This window comes from Erithacus rubecula, assembly GCF_903797595.1.
Source record: "Erithacus rubecula genome assembly, chromosome: 2".
NCBI lineage: Eukaryota > Metazoa > Chordata > Aves > Passeriformes > Muscicapidae > Erithacus > Erithacus rubecula.
Window position 1 is genome coordinate 55,232,063 of NC_136685.1, and position 25,813 is coordinate 55,257,875.

At 40.0% G+C, this 25,813-nt stretch overlaps 1 long non-coding RNA gene across 2 annotated transcripts in view; it reads left to right on the top strand.

Moving 5' to 3' along the window:
* The first annotated feature begins 834 nt into the window (after positions 1-834).
* The window catches only part of LOC306798906, a 41,741-nt gene continuing 16,762 nt past the window's right edge, over positions 835-25,813 (top strand). Inside the window, exons 1-3 of one of the 2 annotated variants that reach the window (XR_013773504.1) lie at positions 835-965; positions 11,366-11,448; positions 16,983-17,078. This is a non-coding gene — a long non-coding RNA (uncharacterized lncRNA). The remainder of the gene's footprint in view (positions 966-11,365; positions 11,449-16,982; positions 17,079-25,813) is intronic. The other variant, XR_013773505.1, reaches the window with a different exon arrangement.

The window sequence follows — 25,813 nt, forward strand, 5'->3', positions numbered from 1 at the left end:
TGGGTTTTTTTTTTTTGATGGAAAATGTACTCGGGAAAAGAAACCTATCTTGCTTTTCATTTGATGTCTTCCAGACGCTCTGCAAACAGTAAACACATCATGCAAATGTTATCTGCAGAAAACGTGTTGTCGGCATGATGTTATCATTAGACACATTTTCTCTGCTCCAGTTTGCTCGTGAGAATCTGTCGAGTAAACACCCGTGATAGATACAAATCAGCTCAGATGCTGGAGTGGACTGTTGATTGACAGCTGAGTTTGAGCAATTTGCCCACGAATGAATTGAAGTGATAACCTTTTCTTTGCAGCTTGACAATTCAGGTTTCTGACCGTGAGAGTAAGAGTTCTGCATAAATAACAGGAGAAAGTGTGGTAAATGTTAGGAATAGAGGCAAAGGAATTAACTCAGGTATTTAACTCAGTTTTTGTCTTTTTAAATATTTCACATCCCTCTCAAGCAAAATGGTGTAATGCTGTGGTACCAGTGTTATGAAAAAAGCAGGAATTTTTCAAATTCCTGAATGAAAAACATGAATGTGATCGTGAAAGTGTGATTGTGAATGTGCTTTATATAGTATTGATTTTATACACATACCATGGTGATGCAAATTAAAAAGGTACAACTGGCTCCATTTTGAGACTGTTTTAGTCCAAGTATGGTAAACCTTTTTCCTTGCCCTCTTAAAGGAGAGAAAAATAGCCAAGCCCTGTCTTTGGAATGTGTATGAGTGTGTATAATTATGCTTGTCTTTCTACTGCTGTATTAAATATCAGTGTACTAAAAATGAGAGCTCTCCTGCTTGATAAAGTGGAGTATTATTAACAACCTCCCTCCTTTCTAGATGCCTGACTGCATTCGTGCTTAACACAAAGCAAGTATTTTACTACAAAACTGGGAAGGAGACAGAGAATGAAAAAACCGGCAGGAGACTGCGTTTTAGAGACCCCTCTCAGTAGCAGCAGGGGTAAGGATGGGGCTGAGACATCAGGTGGTTGCTTTAGCGTTGCTCATACGCGCTGCGGTTGCTTCTCTGCCCAGATACTGCATAATTGACTGCACGGCATGAGCCAGGCACCACGTGGGACCTGATACCACGTCAGATGCTCTGACGGCAAAGGCACTGAGGCTCTGCTACTGACATAAATACTACAAAAAATATCAAAAACCCTCCCTGTAAAGAACAAGGATGGGTAGGGGTGAGAAGAAGGGAGCCATTTCTGTGAAGTGAAATTTGCGGTGTTTATTAACTGGTGTAAGGTGAAATTCCCTTTGAGAAGAGGTCACAATCCTCATGCTCCTTGCTGCCTTCTCCTAAGTCATTACAAGGGTGAACTGACTGTTTTTCCAAAATCAAAATCAGGAAGGTAAAAAGAGAGGTTGGGTGAAGCTAAGCAAATAAATCCTAGTATTGCTGACAGAATAATACCACTCAGACCATACATCTTTCCTGGAAAAATACATTTCTTTTCAACTGGAATCCACAAAGTACTCCTTCAGCATCCTTCTGGTCAGTGCAACAGCAGTGGCAGCTGCTTCTTGGGGCATTAAACCTGTAAAGTTACAGTCTGAGAGATGAAGGACAGTTATTTAAAAAGAAATAATAAAGTGCCTCTCTGGGAAAGGGTTAATTAGGATTAGAGTTGCAGATTTTTACCCAGAATTCCAGCCAGTTCTGTAGAAATAGGTTACCAATGGTTTACAAACAGCAAAAACCTAATTTAACAGCCAGAGCCTAGGTTAAGCTAGGACCAGAAAAATTAGTTTGCCTTGTAAACAGCATCATTGAGAGGGGAACAGTCGAGAGAAGAAAGATGAATCAATACTATGCATTTTTTTACAGTCAGCATATAATAACCTTTGAAGACACTGTTTCTGTCTGTATTTGTACTGTAGCAGAACAACTTGTGCTCCAAGGTGTTAGCCAAACAAAGATTTGTACAAGCCATGTCCACCACTCATTGAAAAAAATTCCCTACTGCATATTGAAAGTGTGGAAAAATGTTTCATGTAGTGTCTGAACATACAGAACTGACAGCCCAAATCCTTTATGCTTGGATTTTTGGAGGTTGTTTTTGAAATGCATGAAGTTTTAATCTGCATAAAACTACAGAGGATCTCTTCCCAGAAGGAAAATATCTATCTGAAGGAATTACTCATTGCTATTTCAGCCATGGATTCTTCTACAGAACAGCATGGTGATAAAAATCAGTTGGGTAATATGCTCATGATTAGTAAGTCAATGGGAGCTGGTGGCAGCCCTGACATTGATCAATAATGTCAAGATTTTGAAACAGGTTGCAAAATAATAGCGGGCTCTGCAGGTGCCACTGAATTAGCAAATATATTGGATGTGACTACCAACACTCCCTTTTCTGTAAGTGATCCCTCATGATTTTTGTAGAAAGGACAAAAAAAAAAAAAGCCAAAGAACTGGTCACTGGGAGCAGTTTTATATGGAATTCTTCATTTATGCGCCGTATCATTCAGTGTGCTTCTCTTACATGAATAGTTTTGAACTTCTCAGCACTTCTTCCTTTCTGGCAGTTTCCAAACTCTTCAAGAATTTTTTTGCAATGGCAGCAGAGCCTTTGTATCCTGATTCTACAGGAAAACAGAAATATAATGATGATAATGTTTACTTTACTGGCAGCAGTAAAAATCATGAGCTGACTGGACAGCTGGATCTGTACTGAAAGCATTCAGCTTCCTCCACTCCATTCTTTTTAAGGCTTCCTTTTAACCTCATTGCAAAAGACAAAACTTGTAAACTAAATATATTTCCATTTTCTTCCAGACTCCTCTGTTTTCTGCTCTTTTCTTGGGGATGTTAAATAATGGTAATGAGCGTAGCAATCATTGCAAATAATTTTAACCTGTTGTGTTACAGCTAATAGATTTCTCAGTATCATTTCAAAAGCACTTTATTGAGTAAAGCATTGTCTCTGAACACTGAGAATGCATTGGCTGGCTTAATAAATCAACTAGCACTGGGAAAATGTGTGGTTTGGTTCAGTCAGTCACCTAAGTTGATGCTTTCTTATCCTTTTACTGTCTTAAGTGCAAGCAACCATGATTAGCTGAAAAGATGATAAATTCATGTAAAGGAGTTCTGAACCTTGTTAAAAATAGTAGAAGACTGTTCTTAGGTCTTCACTTAATTTTTAAAAATTGAAGTGATAGCTTATGGCCTTGCCATGTTGGTTTGCCTAGTTAGTATTTTGTCAAAGAAATAGGACCCAATGTATTTTTCTGTTGCAGACATAAAAAATGAACCTATGGTAGCTGGAAGCACAATAGTTTTTCTTAGTCTGAAGGTGTAAAAAAAAAAAAATCACATAGCTTGTCCTCCCAGCTCTGACAAAAGTCTTCTGCTGGCTTTGGTTGTCTTTGGGTCAGATTCAAAACCTGCTTCTCTTATTTGCAAATTAGAAATGCTAATAGAAATGCTATAAATGGAAAGCTGCAATAGAAAAATTAATTAATATTAATAAAACCTTTTGAGGTCATTGTGTTGAATAATTAAGTGATGCAATTAAAAATATTGTTGTCTGCTTTCTCACTCAGTACAATTCAGTTCCTCTTTTGCTGTTGATCTGACTCTGTTTGCCTTTGATTTCTCTGTTTGGATATCTGTGGGGTTTTTTTGAAGCACTCTGTTTAATTCTAGCAGTTGCATTGTAGGTCACACACACACAAATTTCCTCAGACTAAATCAGTGGTGTGGTGTAGAGGTGTTTCTCCTGCTGCCAGTGGAGAAACAGGTTTTAGGTGTGTCATAACTGGCCTGTAAATTGGAACACTTATATGAGTTTTATCCGAAGCATTTTACTCCTATCCTCATTTAAAAGTCTTTATGGACTTCAAAGCAGGAGGGCTGTTAAATTAACTTAGACAGATGAGAGAGTGGATTTTCTTTAAATTGGGCTGCAAATCACAGATTTTGTATTGAAGCTTGAGGCAAAATGACTTAAATGCAAATCATTCTCCAATGTTCTTCCTACTGTTCTCCAGTATGTGCCTCCAAGGATGCCTATGTTTCTTCACAGGTGACAAACTTGGCTAGGCAAATAACACACAGGGTGTCAGCATGAAAAATCCCAGTCGTTTTATCTCAGTCATCTGTAATTTAAGTGTTCTCACAGTATATATACTGTGGTGGTGGGAGAATATCTGCATTTTGATACAGATTACCCAGAGTAATTGTGCAATGAAGATCTCTGGTTGCATTAACCAAAAAAGGTCCTATATATGATATAGACTTTGTTTCAGGGAGTGCAAGTTTCAAAATTTTCCCAACACTTCAGATTTCATTATTATTTAAGAATCTATAGCTTGAATACATATGGAAACTATTGCATATTACAGTTTCCAGAACTGACTGGTAATATTATTGAAAAATACTTTCTAAATGCACATGAATACTTTTTATTACTTCAAATGTGAACTTGAAATATTGGGGTAACAACCATTTTCTCAGAGTTTCTGTACTTCTTATCTTAGCTAATCTGGAAACTCTTTATTTCAGACTCTCAGAAACGACTCCCCTGAAGCTCAGTTATATAGGACATGAAGGTTCCAGCAGGTTCATGGCTTGACCAAACCAGTTTGTTCCTTCTTGTGTTTCTTCTAGAGAAAGAGAAAGAAAATACTTGGACTTGAGCAATACTGACATTTATATATCCTTGGTTGCATCAAAAGGAATGTGTCCAGGGAGATGATTTTCTCCCTTGACTATATTCTCATGAAACCTCACCTATAGCAGAGCATGCAGCTCTGGTGCACCCAGCATAAGAAAGACATGGGACTATTGGAGCAAATTCAGAGGAGAGCCACAAAGTTGATAAGGACATTAGTGCAACTCCTCTGTGAAGACAGGCTGAGAAAGTTGGAGCTATTCAGACTGGAGAAGAGAATGGAGACATCATAGCAGCCTTCCAGTATCTGAAAGGGGCCTACAAGAAATCTGGAGAGGGACCCTTCATCAGGAACTGAACTGATAGAAAGAGAACTAATGGGTTCAAACTGAAAGAGGGGAAATTTTGTATATTAGAAAGAAATTCCTTACTGTGAGGATGGTTAAGCATTGGAACAGGTTTCCCAAAGAACTTACTGATGCTCTATCCCTGGCAGTTTTCAAGGCCACATTGGATAGGACTTGGAGTAATCTGGTCTGTGGAATTTGTTCCTACCCATGGCTGGGAGTTTGGAACCAGATGAACTTCAGGGTCCTTTCCAACCCAAGCCATTCTATGATTCTATGATTCTATGATTCTATGATTCTATGATTCTATGATTCTATGATTCTATTTCATGAAGATACTACATTCCTACTTAAACCAGACAGTGCTTTAGCCAGTGCAAAGGGCTGTGACAGAACACAGTTTAAATGCATTACGCAGTATACTTTTCACCTAGGCGGTTTTCCCATTGCTAATATTGTACAGAAGTTATTTGCACCTGAAACTGGGAAACTGTGATTAGAAGTGGTGCAATTCACATAAGAGTGTACTTGATTTGTATCATGAAACCATTTTAAAAGGCTTTCCCTGCACAGTCAAGTTATTGTGTAGTGCATGTGTGCTTGGCACTTCTGGAGTTGAAAGCCTGCCCATATTTTTACATCTCAGCAGCTAGGAAAAGCCAAAGGACTAATCCTGAGCCTGTGTCTCTGGTGTAATGTTAGCCCTCTGAGTGAGATGTCTTTTGCTGGTAACTCATATTCCTGACTGGGAGTCATATCATATTCAGCAAAGTTAGTGAGACTTTGGTATATGATACTATGGAACTATTTGACTCTAGAACATCCTCATTATTATTGTTTGATTGTAAAGCATCCACACACTGCAATAGCTCGTTTTGATAAAATTACTGAATTTATTTGTTCTTCTAATCTAAGTAAGTGTTGTAGAGTAGATCTTGCTGGATCTTTTCCAGCCAGGCCAGACTTCAACCTCTTGCTCTCTGCCAATGCTACAAGTGTTCAGATTCCTAATACTTAGATAAATACTAGAATGCACCTTTTCTTTTCCATTCTCCTTTCTCTATATAAAAAATTAAGGTCTTCTCCAAGGGCTAAGAAACTTGGCTATGTGTGGGACAAATATTCAAATGCGTTGCTTAGTTAGATCAGTTCCAAAAATCACACTGTTGGGTCCATCCAGACTGGAATGTGAGGAATTTTCTCAGATTCTGTATAAACTTCCTGCCAGATGGCATATAAAGTTTGGATAGTGTGTGGGATTGACAGTTTATTTAAGAGGTAAAGTGATAATGGTATGTGCTATAGGGTTTTCTGGTATTTTTGAACAGCCATCAGGAAAGTTTATATGTTTAATGAATACCATTAAAAAGGATCTGTCCTTTAATTCCTTAGCTTTTCCATTTTTATCATCAACTTTTTCAATCCAGAGGCAGCAACAATATGTTTACCCTCTTTTTTTTTCCTGAAGAAAAGAGGCAGAAACATAATGTAATTTAAGGCTTACATGAATTAGCAATTTAACCACAGTGTCATAATATTTTATTTATGTAATTGTTACTCAACTCCTATTTTCAAGAAAAAAACTAGGTGAAAAATATTTAGGTAGTTTCCATACTTTGTAGAAAAAAATTTAAGCTGGTGCAGCAAAACTCTCCTCTCCTCTTCTTTGTGGAAATACAATTTTTGTGAGTAAACATCCTCCTCAAAAATAATAATAATAATAATGTGATATTTTACAGCATGCATGGCAAAAAGGGAAAGACTTTACTGTTGTTTTGTCAGTATGGTATTAATAGGGCATTTCAGCTTTGCTTACTCACTTTCCATGAGCTATTGTTGAAACTTCAAGTCTGAGGATCATTTCTTTGGTGTTACTTCACATGCAATATGTCATGAGGTGGAATATCATCTCAAGGTAAAGACTGCTTAAAATCTGGGATCTGACTCCTTGATTTCTGGGTCTTCCATGACCTCTGGATATTCTTTTTCTCTCCATTGGTCTGACACAGAGAGAAATGGCAGATGTGTTGCACATTTAAAAATTGCTTAAGCACCTGTAGGCTGTTCAGTGACTATAACACACCTATCCATAGGCTGGCACTGCCTTTGGTCAAGATACCACTTAGTCATATACATATTCTTAATGGAGTTTGGGATCCTGCCTTATTTTGCACCATGTGTCCCTTGATTACAGCAAATTTATCCTCCCATTCCTTTAAGCTGTTTCAATTTATTAATCCATGTATTGCTTTAAAGAGCTTAGCAATAGCCTGCATGAATACCCAGGATAATTTTCTCCTGTAACAAAACTGCCAAATCCGTGCAATATATTGCCCAATCATCACCTGCTGTGTCCCAGCTAGCTCATGGCCTTTCAGCATCCAGGCAGCCACGCTAATTTGGGCTGCCTTTCCAAAACCAGTGACACTGGGATCATGCCTATACAACATTTCACCTTTAGAATTTAAGAAATAGCAGGTTGAGTGGTTTTGTTTTGTTTAAAATCTAAGGGGGAGTTATTATTTTGGTATTATGGGATATAACACTTGTTAGACAACAAGAATAAATGGAACATCTGCTTAAACAACTTCCACATTCAATAGTTTTTGAAAAACGGCATGAATTTCTCTCTAAGTGAATTCTTCCCATACCTCTGACATACTGAAGAAAATCCTCAGTGCTGTTCTTGCAGTCATTTCCCTAGGATATCCTAGTTCTGGATCAGGACACTGAGTAAGTGGAGCTTGATCTGTTGGAAGAGTCTGACCGTGCACTTTGAGAAGTAACTTTAATTTATGTTGGAAATAAATGTGCATTCCTTACACCCCAAGTCTGTATAATGAATAGACCTTGTACTCTGTCTCCCTTCTACAAATCACAGCCCTTATGAATTTTCTCTCCTTCCCTACACTAGCCAGCATCACACCTCACTTCTCCTAAGCAGGACATAACCACTCTACTCCCTTTTCCCCTGCCCTCCCTTCCACTATCTTCTACAGCACATGCCAACAAGCAGGACAGACTCTTACAGCCCTTTTCCTTCCTCTGCACATTGGGGCCAGCTGCCCCAACCAGACCCCATGCTTGTGTTCCTCTGTTCTCCCTTGCAGGCCCATAACTTTCTCCCAGCTAAATGTGATCTGGGTTTAATTCTATTAAAAAACCTCAACCTCTTATTTGATTTATTCTGGTTGTGCAAAAAGAATAGACTTCTGTGTGTAAAGTCTTTATTATACACAGTACAGTGGAAACTAAAGGAATAAATTAGAATGCTTACCAAGGTCATGAAAGGCTGTGTTTTGCCTCCTTCTCCCAGTAAGGTCCCAGGGCTGTTGCACAATTTCTTGTCTAGATAAGCCAAGTTTGTGCATCCTCCTGAACTTTGTCTACATTAAAATAATGGAATAAGAATTTAGAAATTTTGTTTGATAGTTTTCCATACCTTTTATTGGAAAAAATATTGTGATTCATTTGGGGAATGTCAACACAGCACTTTCATCCTGGTCTGCTCTAGAAAAACACAGATTGACACCAGAGTTTTCTGCATCCCTTTTCCTGAATTGTTTGTGGATCAGTCTTGCCATGGTGTGGAGACTAGCTCAAGAAGACTTCAGTTAAGCCAGACCATCTCCTGCTGTCAAGCTGAAGGAAAGGAGCTGAAGAAGCTTAGTCAAGTCTGGAGTCTTTGTGCTCCAATTCTTTTTCTGCCAACCCATTTGCACACAGGTTACTCCAGGTCTGCCCCTTAACCTCTGCCCCTCACCTACAAATGTACACAGCCCCTCTCCCAAACTTTTACATGGAAACCTGCATTCTGTCCCTCAGCTGCCACCTAGCACTATCTCCACACAAAGCCACCCAGTCCTCTAGGCAGCCTAAACATTCCAAGAGCAACTACATCCTTGCAGTTGCCTGCACAGCACATTTGAGTTGGCATGAGTTAAAGTAGAGGTGGGTTTGAAGGCTGGATGTCAGTGTGGCATTTACTAAGTAATCAGGTTCCCCCTGGGAGAAGATACAGGACCTGATAAAGGACAGAGACACTGCTTGGAAGATGAGGGAAATGAGTGAATTCTGTATCAGAGTGGAAAATTTGTGGTCCCCATGCTTCCTCCTCAGTTTGAGAGCTGCAAATAATCTGCATGTTTGGGACACGGTGAAGCACATGGTCATTGTCACCCCAGCATGCTGTAACCTGAAGTCTGCAGGCAGCCTGGGACTCTAGCTCAGAGTTGCACCACCCTCTCTGCTCTTACAAGGGTGTTCTCTCTTACACACTTGGTGTTTCTGTGATTTCACACACTTGGTGAATATGGCACATGGAGAGTGAGCACTCCATTCTGCTCCCTGTGACTTTTCATTTTACTTTCTTCATAGCAATATCCAAACACAAGTCTGAAGTGATGGATCTTCTATTTGCCACTAAGAGCTCAGCCTCATGGCTCTCTTGGGGAAAATTGTGCATTTGAAGCACTGCTTTGTTTTAATAGGTTTTGTTTTTCTTTTAATAGAGTCTGTTCTATATATAAATAAAACAAATAAGCATATATTTATATGTATAAACCTATGCAAATGTACTTAAAGTTTTGGGTTTTTTTTCAAGAGAAGGCAAGGCTCAAGAGGAATGTCTCTTTTGAAAGGCAGGGAGGATAATATTTAAGGCTCTTGGTGGATGCAAGTGTTCATTTGTTAGCCTGAGGCCCTGTTCTGAAGATGATATTGATAGGTGGACTTTATTCTCACAGTGGAAATTGTCACTTCATCTTAGGAATGGAGTTTTAACTCTTTATGTCTTATACAAAGGCATGACTAACCATGCTATTCCTCTCACCTGCTTTTCAACATTAAAATCCCCAGAATTATTATTAAAAAGTCTAGGTCCTGGATAATCATCATCGTCAGCTGGGATGCTACCAGTGGTAAAAATGTTATTAGCACCAGTATCCATCAGTACAAAAAAAAAAAAAATTATCCATCAGTTAAAAAAAAATGTTATCCATCAGTAGGGTAGAATTTGCCTCAATATCAGTTGAATGAATTCCTAAAAAAAAAAAAAAAGTTAAAAAAAGCAAGTTGGCATTTGAGGAATAAGCTATCTGAGAGTAAGAAAAGATTACTGTAATATATTAAAAGAATAGTTTTCTATCTGCCCTCATACATTATAGTTAGCCTATATGGGGCCAGAACTATGAGCTGAGAGCATCCAAGCTCTCTGAGACAAGGCAACTTACCTACTTGTGTTAGTATGGGGCTGTGTTTTGGATTTGTGCTGAATACAGGATTGATAATACAGAGATGTTTTTGTTATTGCTGAGCAGGGCTAGGGCAGGGCAGGACTACTAGGGGTGCACGGGATGTTGGGAAGAAAAACAACCAGGACAGGTGACCCTGACTGACCACAGGGATATTCCAGATCATATATGCTCAGAATATAAAGTGTGGGGAAGAAGGAGGAAGGAGGGGATATTTGGAGTGATGGAATTTGTCTTCCCAAGTAACCATTACATGTGATGGGACCCTGCCCTCCTGGAGATGGCTGAGCACCTGCCTGCCCATGGGAACAGGGAATTAATGCCTTGTTTTGCTTTGCTTATTCACATGGCTTTTGCTTTCCATATTGACCTGTCTTTATCACAACCTATGAGTTTTCAAGCTTTTACCCTTCTGATTTTCTCCTGAATCCAGCTGGTGGGGGAGTGATTGAGCAGCTCCCTGGGGCTTGGTTGCTGGCTGGGCTTAAATCACGACGCTGCTTTACAAAGCAGTATAGATTTTAAAGTCTTTAATTCTAAACAATATTCTTGCAATCTGCAGTTGCAATATACTGCTATAAAATATCTTTAGCATGCTCTGTATTACCTCTGTGGCCACTCATTCCTTAGCAGGCTCTGAAAGCATAATTCAAACAAGTTTTGTTTAGTTTTGCTTCGTAGTCCTTCAGCACAATAATATGCCTTGTTACCAGCTTAGCAAGTACTCTCTGCTCTTCTATTCAATTCCAGTTATCCCTGTCTATCTCCAGCTTTGCTATCACACACAGAGACCTTTTCATAATTCCTGGCTGTGGCACTGCTTTTAGTTCCCTCCCCATGGAAGTTATATTGTGTGCATAGGATTCCATGACACAAAATATAGACATTAACACTTTTATCTACACTGTAAATGAAACAGTAGATCTGACCCAGACCAGGTGCACTACCTATAATGTTAAAATTGCTTATCTTTGTCTACAAAAGGAAGTGTGAAATTACAGGATTCATAATTCGCATGACAGGGGAAGGACATGCAATGTGAAATAATCAGGTTTTATTCCTTTATGCTTAAGAAATATGCTTTAGAAATACTATGACTTTGAAGTAAGCCATTTTGTATACTGTGTTTAGGACAAGTGAATGAAAATCAAAAGGTGGTATCTCTGCATCTCTGAAGTTCTGAGGAGAAATGATAAGGAGCTCTGCTAGCTTGGGTGCGTTTCAATTACCTGGATACTCAGTCTTGATAGGATACAAAGAGGAATTAAGATACAAACTGATGTGAAAGAAACATGCAGGGTGCCTCTGTATCTGCTTGTCTATTCTTCTGTAGAATCCTTTTACCTGACACTACTTCCCTTAAACCCCAAGCCATGCTCACAAGCTCTATGCAAACGTGTTGCCAGACTGTGCATTGCCCCGTGGTTGATGGGGTGTAACCAGAGCCATCCATCATACTCCTACGGTAGCACATAGCAATTTCTTAAAATTTCTTAAAAAGATTAATCAATGTGCAGTTTTCTCTAGTTCTTAGTAGAGTACATGGAAGTGAACAATGAAGCACTAAAGTCGTAGATGTGGCTCTATAGAGAAAAGGGAGTAGATGAATGATGAAGCCCTTTCATTCATAGGGATGAATCTCACATAACATGGACTACATTTAGTGTTCCAGACTGAACAGTGACACACTGAGGTCTGAGGCCAGCTTCAGCTCTCTGTTTTATTTTAAAAACTGTGATTGTGTGGTATCAGCTGGCACTGTCCCCTTTAGATGTGTGTATGCACAGGGGGAGAGGCCCTTAGCATGCAGAGATGGTTTAGGCTGCATCCCCCAAAGGGGGAGGTGTCCTGTGTCAGCAGGTATCAAAGGATCCTGATGTTTTTAGGGATGCATTTGGGGCCAGACTGTGGCCATGCAACCTCTGCCCAGCCCAGAACATTTTTGTGTTAGGGAAGAGCAGAAGGCTGCTGTGCTGTGGTGGAGAGCACACAGGTGGAGGTGTTTGTGGAGGTGCTTTGCAACTCTCCCAGGATATTTCTGTGATTTCAACAAATCTAGCTGCCCCCAGCACAGCCCCATCTGTGCATCCAGCTGCACATTTGCCTGCTGGCCTACAAAGATGAACCACATTTTTATGTTTTCCTTGAGTTATCCAGTGTTATGAAACCCATTTGGATTTTGGAAGAGGCCGTAGACTTCCTGGAGATCTGGAGTAAGGAAATAGCCCAATTATGCCTTAACCACAGATTTTTCATAACTGCAAAACACTCAGGTGTAGATCAAAGAGTGTGAAAGAGAGGCATCAAGCGTCTGCCAGTGCCAGAAAAAAAAGGGGGGAAAAGCTTTGCAGACAAAACCCGGAGGAGATCAACATTGCCTCTGTCAGTTCATCTCCTATCAGTATCTGGTTTCACAAGCTAGGCAGATCCTGCGCTGCAAGCAACTTGAGGAAATTCTTGTCTGGCTCTGAGGGTGCTTAGCACAGGCAGCCATACCTCCACTGTTTGGGGTGCCAGACAAAAACACCCTGAGCCTCTCCTATGGACAGGAACATGGCTTTTCTTCCAGGCAGCACCCAAAGAAAGGCACAGATGTGACAGGCAAAGAGTCCTGGGTTGCAAAAATCAGCCAAGGAAACAATGAGCAGAAGATTCAGCATTTTCCACTAGTGAGTCCCAAAGTAAAAGGGAAGCCAAAGTTAGGGCTTTGGGTATACTTGTTTGCACCTGCCTGGTAAAAGATGCCCTAGATATGAAGGACAAAGTGAGAGACCCTTCTGTTTTCTTCTCCCCTGGTTTGTGAAAGTGAGGAGCTCAGCACAGCATATCAAGTGGCTGAGTCATGAATCAGAAGACTTTAGCAGCAGAGTACAGCAATAAAACATCAAATCAAGCATTTGCCTTCTCTGAAACAGGGACTTTCCAGAATGGTTGGGAATCTTCATTATTTATGCTCAATTAAATATTCACCATTTCCTGCTAAATTTAGGTTTATTGAAGTAAACAATGATGCATAAGGGCAGAACTGGACAATTCCATTTTTAGGTATTAATAATTCAGAATGGTATTTGAAAGCAACAGAGGGATATGCACAATACATCATAGAGGTTTTTATTATATCCACCCACTACCTATCCACCCACACAGAGATCTGGAGGCCGTTTCTACTTGGAAACATTCTAGCATCATCATATTTTAGGCTTGTTTAAGTATACAGATAAACAGGATACATTTACAAGAATGCAGTGTTTTTTGTTAAGCTGGATGACTCATTCTTTTTTCCTGCAACCAAATCAGCCCTCTTATTATTTAAAGTTGGTATTGACAAACATTCATGTTTAGGATAACAGAAACTATGTTTATCAGATTATATGAAAATAGAGAAAACTGTATCTGCAATGTGGAAAATATTAATCTTAGATAAAGCTCTGATGGGGAGTTATCAGTTTTAGTATTGCCTTTAAAATCTGAACACTTTTTTTTATCATGTTATTTATCTTGCTGTCACTTAAGGGCATGTAAAAATTTTATTGCTGTGGGACATATCTGACAAATTCCTTATGCAACACTGGCTATTATCTGTGTGGTCCACCTCTGCCACCAGTACAGCCACAACACAAAGAACCATGTGGTGTGTGTGGAAAGGGCAAGAGAAGAAAAGGAGAGACAGTGGATGCATCTCTTAGAGATGTATTTTTCCTGCAGCGTAGGGTTGTAGTTTTTCTTTGAGGACTGACACCTTTGCTGTTGTTCAACAACTTCAAGATTGATTTGGCTTAAGTTAAGGAGGTTTCAGAGTTTCTACTTGCCCATGGTGCCAAGCAATACCTGCAGAGACATAAGTATCACTCCTGCCACATCAGCCTCAGGATCTCTTCATCCCAGCTGCCACACCCAGGATGCACAGGGCTGAGGAGATATTAATGTAAAACTGATTTCAGCTTTCTGGGGGTCAATCTAGATGATGCTCTATAGACAGAGTATAAGAGATTCAACAAGAGATTTAATAATATAAGGACCCAAATTCAAGCTGGAGAAAGAAGAGGAATTTCCAGCATGTAAATCCCAGCATGAGTCCAAATTAAGCAAAGACAAAAGACATACCTCAAGTGAAAGAGGTAAACTGCTCGGTCCTTTCAATGAAATTGATTCAGGTTTATTTAGGTGAAATGAAAATAAGAACTTGCCTGGAAGGAGTTTTCTTTATTTTATAGCTATTTGGTAATTTTTTCTGCTGCCCAGACCATCTGTTCCATTGGTGGGTATGTCATCATTCACACACCCACTGAATGCCAAATTAATCCAAGTCACACAGCTTACACCTCCCTTCTGACTTAGACCAAACTATATTTTATTCCAGAATAAAATAGGCATCTGAGCTAAGTTTGCCTCACTCCCAAGGAGGAAACAGTGAGTTTTGGGACTTACTGTGATCCTTTAACGTGACAATCATAAAACACCAGAACTTTTATAGCAGGCCCATCACAGCTCATCAGCACTGAGCAATAATGGATGCACAGAAGAAAAAGGGGTGGAGAAACAGAGCAAGGACACAGCCATGCTGCCAGACTCCTCTCTCACATTCCCAGGATCTGCATCCTTGGAAAACTCTGAGTCTCTGTATCCAGGAATTATCATTTTGAGATTCCCTTTTTGTGGTTCTTTTAAGCCCACAGAGACCTTTTGTGCCCATGGCCTCCTGTGGCAATGAGTTACACAGCTGAACTGTAGTTTGGAAAGTTACCTCCATTTGCTTGATTTGAGACTACCTCTACTGATTCCATTTAATGCTATATTGGAAGACAGTGAACACTTTTTCTCCATCTCTTTCCTTCTAGGCACTTAAAATTATTTAGACATCATTCATGTGTCCTCCCTGGTTTTCACTTTTCCCAGACAAAAGTTCCTGATCAATTTAACCATTTCTTACACCAAAACTGCTCCAGATTTTGCAGCATCTTTGGTTTTTTTCACCACACACTTCTTTGAGTTGGGAGGATGGGGACAGAAGAACTCACACTACTTAAGTGGAGTCACACAGTTAAGTCTGTACAGCAACTTCATGCTATATTTTTATTTGGTCTTAATTACTTTCCTAATATTTGGTTTGCTTTTTAAAATGCTACTGAGCACTGAGCTGACATTTTCATAGGCCTCTCTATAATAACCTCAGCAGTATAAAAATTGCTTTCCACAGTAGTAACAGCTCCTTTGGTGATTCTCATTGCATATGTATAGCTGGGCTTTTTCTCCCATGTGGATTACTTTACATTTATCAATATTGAATTCAACTGCATTTTTATTCCCAAATCATTCTGCATTACGATATCCCTCTTCAGCTCTTAGCAGTTGGCTCTAAATTTGCTTCTTTGAATAACTCATTATTATCAGCAAATTTTGTTCCTTTATCTCATCCCACTTTCCAGGTCACTTAGGACTAGATCAATCAGTGTATTCCTTTAGGAATACACTGTACGTAATATATAATAATAACAATGTAATAATATGTAATACAGCCCACTGGGACTCTGCTGGTGATCTTCCTCCCAAGACTTTTATCCTTTGTGTCCTATCCTTTAACCATTTCTTGCTCCATAAGAGTACGTTTTTTTTATCTCATTGCAGTGTAAGTTCTTTACTTTCAGATAAGCCTTACTCCACTGAAAATGCAGAATAATGATTTTGAAAGGAATTTGAACCTTGGTTGCATCCAAAAGCAACTGAGACTCTATGGAGACAGAACCAAACTCACTCTTTTTTTGTCACAACTCAAAAATTTATATCTCTCCCAATGATCGTGAAAGGGAGTTTGAGACAAACTTCTGTTGCACAAGCAAGCCCCAAGGACATTCACAGTCCAACTGAAGATGCACGTAGATCTACAGGAACAAAGATTGCGTGCATTGGCAAAGATCTTGGTTTGATCCACATTTAATTCACTAGGGCTTCCTGGCAGTAGAGGAGTATAATTATCTGTGCTTTAGGGGGCGGATTTGTTGATCTGAGTGTATGTCAAGTGTGAGAGAGACTGTGGCCTGCAGAGATGAGGTCGCTGAAACGTAGGGTTGGGAGACAACTTCGGGAGCTGCTGGCAGATTTGCAGACCTGCGAGGCAAACAGTAATGATGGCCTTGGGAAGAAAGGGCAGTGGAGGCAATTACTGAGCGAGACATTTCACAAGGCAGTTCTGCACTGAATGCCAGAGCAGCAGCGATTTAGTGTTAGGGGTGGTCAAACTAATAGCAACAAAATCTGTTTTTAAAAAGGGAATTGTGAAACTAAAGGGCAAATACATAACTGCCACATAGGACTCCTTGTTACATGATATTGCCAAAATGACAGTTTCATTAGAGTTCAGATTCAGTGTGGACTAAATCAACTGTGGAGTGGCAGGTCTGTCCTTTCAACTATGCTACAGATGCTGTAAAACAGATTTCTCTAGTGATTATTCCCATCCACCTGCCCCGTGTCTCCTTGCGTCATCCTAACCACATTTTTCATATGCCTATTCATTCAGCAAAGTCTATATTCCTTTCCAATGGCTTTTTATTTTCCCTCTTCTTGACAAAAATATATTCTATATCTGATTTCACCTTTTACTTGAAAAAACGTGGAGTATTTCATGCTTTCAATTCTTTGAGAGCCTCTGCTGAATATGCTTCATCTCCTTTATCCCTGGCTGTATCAAAATTGATTTTGATGGGAAGAACCATAACTTCTTCTCTCTTTCTGTCTAACTTAAAACTAGGTCCTTCCACTCAAAATATTGATGTGCTTAAAATGTCATCAGAGCATGACAGGATTGAACTCCCTGAACTGGAGCATGAGTCAGGGAGGGTTAATGGTGAGTAAGGTTGGTGAAGGCTAACCCACTTCTTGTAAATGTAAAACAGCTGGAAGAAGCTGTTGTAACCTGTAGTAGAAAATTTTTACTAAAACTTCCTGGCAGAAAAGTGAGTTGTAAAGCAGAGACGGCTCAGTGCTGAGGCAGGGAGCTGTGGCATGGCTATGAAATGGCCTCCTAGGTCATGGCAGCTCAGGGACAGCTGCAGCTGAGACCATGGCAGGTACAAAGAAAGAGAGCAGTTGTCCCTTGGGTGCAGCCCTTAAAGGGTAGTGACTACTGCTTCTGAACCCAGGGAATGGGGATTTTTCTGATTCAGAGTCTATGGTTCACAAGAAAGGTAGTCAGAAGGAAGGTGGAAGCCTGTGGGGGGAAAGGTGGGGAATTCCTGTTGCTGGTAGCAGCAGGCAGGCATGACACAGTTCATCTCCCTACTGTGGCACCAATCTCTCCAAAGGCCAGCTGGGGGCTGTGCAATAAGGCAGCCAAACATATGTATCTCAAAGAGACGGCTACTCTAGTGCCACTAGTGAGTAAGGGTGATCCACAGTGAGTTCCTAGAGCCAAGCAAGGTCAGGGAGTGCTGAGAGAGAGGGAGCAAAAGACCATCAAAACGTCCAGATGATAGAAAAGAATCTAATAGAAATTTGAAAAAAAAAAATCTGGTGACAGGGTCCCAGGGGCACCCCCAGCCCTGACTGTCCCTGCCAGCCCCCAGGTGCTCCCCACAGCACAGCACCCCGTGTCAGCCCCCAGGGCTGTCAGCCTCTGCCCCTGCCAGCTGCAGCAGGGCTGTCTCCAGATGCCCACAGTCCTGCCCAGCCAAACCGACCCACGTGCCCATCCCCTGGGAAACACCCAGGGCTGGGGCTGTGCCTGGCTGGGGGTGGGATGGAAGCAAACGGAGAGCTCCTGGCCAGGCATTTGCTGAACAAGATTCATTTCTGGTCAAGCAGCTGTCTCAGCACACCTCAAGCAGGGCTGGAAGAACAATTTTGTAGCACCTGGGCACTGTGACCATGGCAGTGCTGATTCATTGCCTGTATCACAGTTCTCAAGCAGGAGACAGATGAGATTTTGTGCGAGGCCAAAAAGTGTCGGGTTGTCTCCTGTGAGCACTAAAGCTTATGGTGCTCCTGTGTGCCTCATGTCTTTATTGCTCCTGGAAGAGAACCTTTCCTGCTCCTCATGCCACCACAGCTTGTGTCTGGTGAATGCTGGTGTCTCTCTCCACACTTGGGAAATTTGGTAGATGCCTGTGGGAAGTAGTGGGGGATACTCATACAGGTGTCCTCTCACTCTGCAGGAACTGCAGGAATAAACAGTCATCCCTGATAACCCATTTAGTGTGTAGGCAATGCCACAGAGCTCTCCTAGGGCTTGTGGATCTGGGATAACAGAAGAAGAAGTGCTCCAGCCTGAAAAGCTGACTGGCTGCAAGACACTTGAGTATAGTCACAGGATGATACTTCAGGAGTAATTCTGTCAGGAGCTGCCTGTCTCCATTCCAAACATTAGGCTGAACAGGCTTTTTTGTCAATAAAACACAGGTGTTCTGATATCTAAACCTGTCATACAAAAAAAAAAAAATTCAATTATTTAATGCTTAAATTATTTGTGTTTAACAAGCGAGATGTGTAAGACAGAGATGTTTCTTAGGGTAGATGCTTTGTCAAACCTTCCTGAGAAAAACACAGTATGAAATAATTTCCCACTGCAAAATGGCCCAGAGTATTTTTTGTCATCTTTGTTTCTGCTTGGGTATCACTAGTGTTCTTTGCTGGCTGAAAGGATTTGAGAAGCAGATTGACACAGTGGAAATTCAGTCAAGCCAGATGCACTTGCCTGCAGGACAGGTCATGAATTCTGTGTTACAAGGATAAATGAGGTCAGGATTCATAAAGGAGAACTAGGTACCATTGAGCCACAGACGTGCTGCTCTTGTCACCTTCTCCTTTAGCCTGAAAATGGTTGTGTGATTTGTTCCAGCCTAGGCCAACTTCCACTGTGTGTTTCTGGAGGCATGGGGAGAGGGGCAGACCTGTATCCTAGATTTTGTAGTGGGTACTTGTTATTGAAAACCTGTTTGCACATTTTCATTTTCTTAATTTCAATGAATTTGGATGCTACTTAAAGGTGAATAATCTCTATAGCTCAAGTGAGAAGCTAAACATCTTTGTTGAAGAACATCTGAACTTTCTACAGAACAAAGCAGCATGGACAGTGAGCATTTCTCCAAGATGATTTCTGTGATTTGAGAGAGGGATTTACAAACATACTTGAGAACAGCATACAAAAAGGGTCAAGACTTTCATACGATCAGTGCAGTAACTTAAGTATTAGGCAGTCACATCAGGGAGCTCCAGGCATTAGGGTTGTGTCTCCTTGAGGAAGACATTTTTATATATCAGAGATTGCTTGAGGGGAGGAAAAGAAAAGATAAAATGCTTGTGCACAAAGAACTCTAAGTCAGGGGTTTTCAAGTTTTATTTAAGAAAGGTCTTCAATGGCCAGATTATGCGGCAGCTGGACATGTAACAGTGTCCAGACTTTATGATCAACAGATGTAATACTGAAAGTGGACTTTGGGAAAGGTGGCATATAAGGTCTCCCAGGAGTACTTGGTCCTAAGGATTAATAGTCTCTTTATTTTCTATTGATGTGTTTCAAAATGGATAACTGTGGGTTTCATCCTAAGCAGTTCAGGACCACTGAAAGCAAGTAGTGCTTTTGTGAGTCTTATTTTATCAGAATTCTTGTGCTTTTGGACAGACTGAAAATGGAAAGAGAATTGCAAATCTTTTTTTGTAGTAAATGTGGCTCTCAAAGTGATTCTCAGTGGGTGGAGACAGGTATCAGTGCAGAAAATATCTCTTACTGGTAACTGAACAAATGTAAATATAGATGTGGAGTATAAAAGCTTTTTGGCAAATGTAGACCTGGTTCCTGTGACAGAAATGCAGCACAGCAGAGTAGAGCTCCATGCAGGTATGCCATTTCTGACAGAAACCCAGTATCAGCAAATTCATTTGCAAAGAGCAAACAGAATGGCTTTCTGTCCCTGCTCCAGTTTGTGTGTGGGCTATTAAGACTGAAGGGGGAATTATGCGATTCAGGCACAATATGGAGCTGCCTGACAGATTGCAGACAGATGTAAGCTTGCTTTGCCTGAGCTCTGCACTGACTGAAGCTCAGCTAATATATTCTGTTTCTCTGTCAGGCTTATTGCATCAAGCTCAGCATTATGCTGATAATACAGTCACGTGGCCTCTGCATCCAAACTGGCTCGCTTCCCACCAGCTTGAAGCAAACTTGCATCTGTCTTCAAAATGGGATGTAGACATAACCTTTTAGCAGGCCAGCACTTCTCAGCCCACATACTGGGAAGCTGGGACATGCTCAAAGCAGAAGGGAAAGGATCAGAGGTTGTTCAAAGTCTTTGAAGTAGAAGGGATTTGAAGATATGTGGGGGTACGTAGGAACCTGGAAGGGGTTACAGGGAGTAGGAGCAGATGGTGGCTTGACTGACAAGTGGAGATGCAGAGCATCTAAGTATACCAAACTAAGTGGGTCCCTGGAAGCAGGAAATCAAACAGAATATGTTTCACACAAGCCTGTTACTATGGCTATTTCCTGAGTAGCAGATTCCACCTGTGTGTAAAGGTCCCTCTTCTGTGATGTGCTCCCTACTTGTGATACAGAGCAACCAAACAATTTTATTACTGCCATGCTGATACAGATGCATTGAGAGATTTCATTTGCACACAAGATGTAATTTTGTCACAAAAATGGAAATATTGATTGCTCCACAAATTATACTGATTTTAAGTCAGAGCATAGCAGGGACCAGTGAAATGGCTGGAGAATGTCAAAATGAATGCACTTAATTCATTTGAGCAGGAAAAAATGTAACTCTTTTATTTACAGTATTAGTGAAGAATCCTAACTCACAGTTAACTCTAAGTGCTTTCTGCTTTAAATTTGAAACTTCAAGTAGGAGCTTCTTTTTTAAACTTTATTTTTAAAAACTCCAATGATACAGAGAGTAAGATTAGGTTCTAAGTGTTCTGTTCTGCTATAAGTCCAATTTTGCATATATTTGGAAGAACAGCAGTTACCATAAAGACAAATATATGGTACAGACTCAAATTTCTCTTTTTTCCTGAACAGTCCACGTCACTCCTTTAAAATGCAAATAGATTTTAAAAATAATATTATTGTTCTAATATGCAAAATATATATTCTTTCCTGTATAATGGAGATGTTTTCTAAGCTTAGGCAAGATTTTTCAATGTCAAAATGTGTGTGTCCATCATTTTCAGCTAATTTTCCAGAGAAAAGGATGTAAAAAATGAAAACATTTATAATCCTTGCAATTGATGGAAATGAAAACAGTAATTCCTACTACAATAGAAATGTGTGTATGTACAACCTAAACACCAGCAAAAATATTATATTATTCACTTGAATTTGTTTACTAAGAAAGAATGACAGGATTTAGCAGTAATTTTATATTTATAATGTTAATATAAAGTCACAAATATAGTTATTTACAAGGCCTTATATTTAATCTTGTGTTTAACTTGCCGTTTATTGTTTAAAATTAATACCTTTCATACCTCAAAAAGTTTGTACACCATTAAGCTTTCTCCAGGACCTTCATTAATTAACAAAATATCCCTGTCCTGCTTTCCACTGTAGCAGGACTGGCTCCTATATCTTTTGCTATTCTGACAGTTCTAGTGTTGAGAAGCGGAATGTTTTTACCTCCAGGTGACATTTGTGACCTCATGAGTTGTTTAAAAGAACCTTTTCAATGAATAAAAGACTTTATGAGTTTTCTATGAAGTTAACACTGGTGGTTTGGGGCTGAGGAGAGCATTCAAATAATATAACTCTTGGGTGCTCTACTTAATTGCTATTACAATAAACTTTTTTCTTATTTCAGTTTTTATGAAAACCTTGATGATAAAGATCTAACTTGAGACAACTTCTCTGAAAACCCAGAAGGACTTCTGAATACTCTAATGGTTTCGCATATGCTTTATAAAGCAAAAATTTGCTTTTTATTTGTTTTAATTTCCTCAAGCTTCTGATGTGGTGTCCCATGCCCAGTAGAGTGTGAATATATAGTTTCAAGACTTCAAAACGACAGAATAATTAGCAATGCTTACTAACCAGCTGAGCAAGCCACTTCCCACCTGAATACAAGAATAATTGTTTCTCTACTGAAGAAAGAGAGTGAAAGTTCCATGGTTTGGCCTCACAGAACCAGTTAATGGAAAGAGAGCTTGGCCTGCTTGAGCAATGGCCAATTTGCTGTGCTGAAGACATGCTTGTGCATCTGCACATTTATGTGAGATACACATTTAAACTGTTAATAATCTTATGTCAAGACCCCTATAAAAGCAATGGATTTATCCCTTGTGCTTTAGTTAAGTCTCCACTACTTCCCCAGTGGATACTCCAACCTTGAACTGCCATTAACCATTAGAAATATTTCCCAGATGGTCATCTGAAATCTCTCATGCTGTAGCATAAGTGGTTGCTTTTTTCCCATCTTTGGTCACATGGGAATTTATTCATTCAGGCTATTTCACAATAATGTTTTCAATATTGAAAGGCTTCTCACATCCCCCATTTTCTATACTAAACAACCCCATTTTTCTCACAACTCCTCTTCTTGCCTACCCTGGGCTTTTTCCAGATGATCTTCATCTTTCCTAAAGCATGTGATTTAAACAACTGTATGCAGAACTGTAGTTGGGTGCTTATATGCACCACCCCTGTCTCTAAGAGACTGTTTTTGTTTCTGAAATATTCAGCTCTGAAGCTATGTCAGTAAAATACATACCTACAGAGCATAATGTAAAATAGATAATAAAATATATATAGGAGAGTAAAGGAAGGTTCTGTAGGAATCTTCTTTCTAGGGTATAAATGGCTTTGGTGGAAAACTGGTACTGAGCAAAATATGGCAGCAGGTGTGAGGTGTTTTGTAAGACCCTGGGGCAGATATAAGGAAGTAGAATATGATGAAATGGAGCTAATTAAAGGATTCAGAGAATTAATATTCCTACCTATTTAGTACTCAACCCTTTCCGAGCACTTTGGGTGATTACATTCCACTGCATGAAAAATTAAATCTGTTATTCTAAGCAAAACTTGAACAGGTATCAGCGAACTGACTGCATTTTCACTAACTTCAAAGAGGAAATATTTAAATACTCAGGACCTCAACCTTGGCTGCTGACAAATAGCAGAGCTGAGGTGTAGACTGCAAGCCTTGCACTTGCCTTGCAGTGAGCATTTATTCCTTGGGCCATGTTTTAGAGTAAGTGGAGATCCCTAAAGGTTCAAAAGCTTCCTAGCACTTCATTTGGGTGTATTTATGGAGGTATTAAGCTCAAGATTTTCTGAGTCCAAATCAGGAGGGAAGATTCCTGTCTCTGTCACCAAACACTTGAAAAAACCCAGTAAATCTGAAGTACTTCTCATTTTCTTAGCTAATGAGGTGAAATTTGAGCAATTGGACAAGTAACTGGAGAGATAGAAAGTGATAATTGTGTTCAAAAGTGGAAAAACAGTGGTGAAAACAAGATACAGTCATTTCACTTTTCCTGCTTCTTTTTTTTTTTTTTTTTTTTTTTTTTTTTAATGCAAAGCTATTTGTGGAACAGGGAAGCATAGTCTAGAGGGACAGACTCTGACTCAACAATAGCTTGCCTGAAAGGAACCCACTGCTTCCCTCCCCAGTTCCCTTCTCTCACGCTCTCCTGGCAGTTCACAGATTAGTTCACTGCCATAAGAAAGGGGCCATCCCAGCAGCACTGCAGCAAATGCAGCAGAGCAGAGTGAGGACTCGGACTTCTGAGTCTTCCCAGCTCACTCTGGGAACCAGAGACAGCCAGTTTTTCTCCTGACACAGCTCAGTACCCATTGCTTTGGGGGCTGTGGTGAATAGGGTGACAATCACTAGCAATATTAATCCCTGCCATGTTTAAGGCACACACAGATCAGAAACCCTTGCTGATTTCACCCCAGCTGCATCTCCTCCCATTTGATTCACCCTGGAGTTAGACTTTTTAACCTCCTCAAAATGGAAACTTTAATTGCCCTTGTGTTAAACCTCATTGTGGTTACAATACATGTAATTAGATGACCTCAGGCAAAAACTGAGTCTTTCAATAAATTGGCATTATTATTGGCTGCCAGTCTACTGACCCACTGCTTCTCATCTTTTGCATTTGCTCCAAAAACTGAGCAATGATCTAAGTTGATCTGGTTTTGTATTTCAAGGGTGTGCCAAAGTTTATGTAGACTTCTATGTACTGCCCTATAAAATTTTTCTTTATTTCACATATCCAGTAGGCATACAGTACAGTAGGCATTAAATGTAATGTTCAATACATATGGCCAAAGGAAGTGTGTTTAGAAAGCATGGCTAATAGTGTAGGGACAAATTCCATTTTGTTTCCCGTAGATATTAAGGCTGACAGACTGTTAGTTGCATGATCATTAGCTAAAGTGAGCTCCACAGCAATGCTTGAGGCAAAATAATAATAATATGGTGGCAGATGAAGCAGGAACAGCACAAGTCAGCAGCGTCCAGCCAGCAGTTAGCAATTCTTTTGCTTATTAGCAGACTGTTCAGAGTCGAGGCAGAATTATTAGATTGGGGCTTTTTATTAATTTGTTTTTCTGAATCCTTCATGTCTTCAAATCTTGCATCCTTATTGACATCATTTTTTCAAAGCCATACCTAGAGACTATGAATTTAATTTTCTTTGAACAAGCATATGGGTAGGGAAGGTTTTTATGGCCTACAAGACTCCGTGTTTTATAGCAGCATGCATTGTGCAGGTTCTTAATTACCATTGCATTTAAAAAATTATTTATGCATGTTTATTATTAGGACTCCAAAATTATGATGTAAAAATGATGCCTATCCCTAGGATTGGAACACAAAATTACACCAAAAAATCTGTCTGTAACCACCCCCCACCTTTTTCTTGTTTTTTTACTTGAAATTCATAAAAACCCAGAAGGATAGTAAGGACTTAAATATATTCTTTACAATCTGTGTTTTCTTACACTGACTGTCATAACAGTTATACATTTTATAGGTTTGCTCAAAGTCATCCAAATGTGAAACAACCTATACAGAGTGGTGTTTGGTCCCCAAGGGACACATACATGAAGAACCATGAGGTCATATTTCATAATGACATATCTGCAATGCATGGTTAAGCCTTCGAATTTCACAGGCACAGCAAGTTATTGTAGTCTCATTTTATTTTTTGCTTTGGTTTCCAACTGAAGTCAGCCAGTTCTCCATATTACTTAAAACTTCTTCAGATGGTGCCTGGTCTCTGGCTGCCCTCTCAAGAGTGAGTCAGCTCAGCAGCACCCCTCTGACCACCTCAGTGTTGTGCTATGCTGGGAGGGACTCTAAAACATCCTTCAGAATGTGGTTGGAACAGGGCTACAGAGCCCAAAAAAATGTTCCAGGAGGTGTGTGTGCACATTGTTCAGCCTGGAGAAGGGAAGGCTCTGGGAGAACCTCATTGCAGCCTTCTCATTCATACAAGGGGCTTATAAAAAAGAGGGGAGAGTGACTTCTTACATGGGTAGAGAGTGACAGGACATGGAGGAAGGTTTTTAAATAAGAAGAGGAGAGATTTAGGAAAGATGTCAGGAAGGAATTCTTTACTCAAAGGATGGTGAGGCACTGG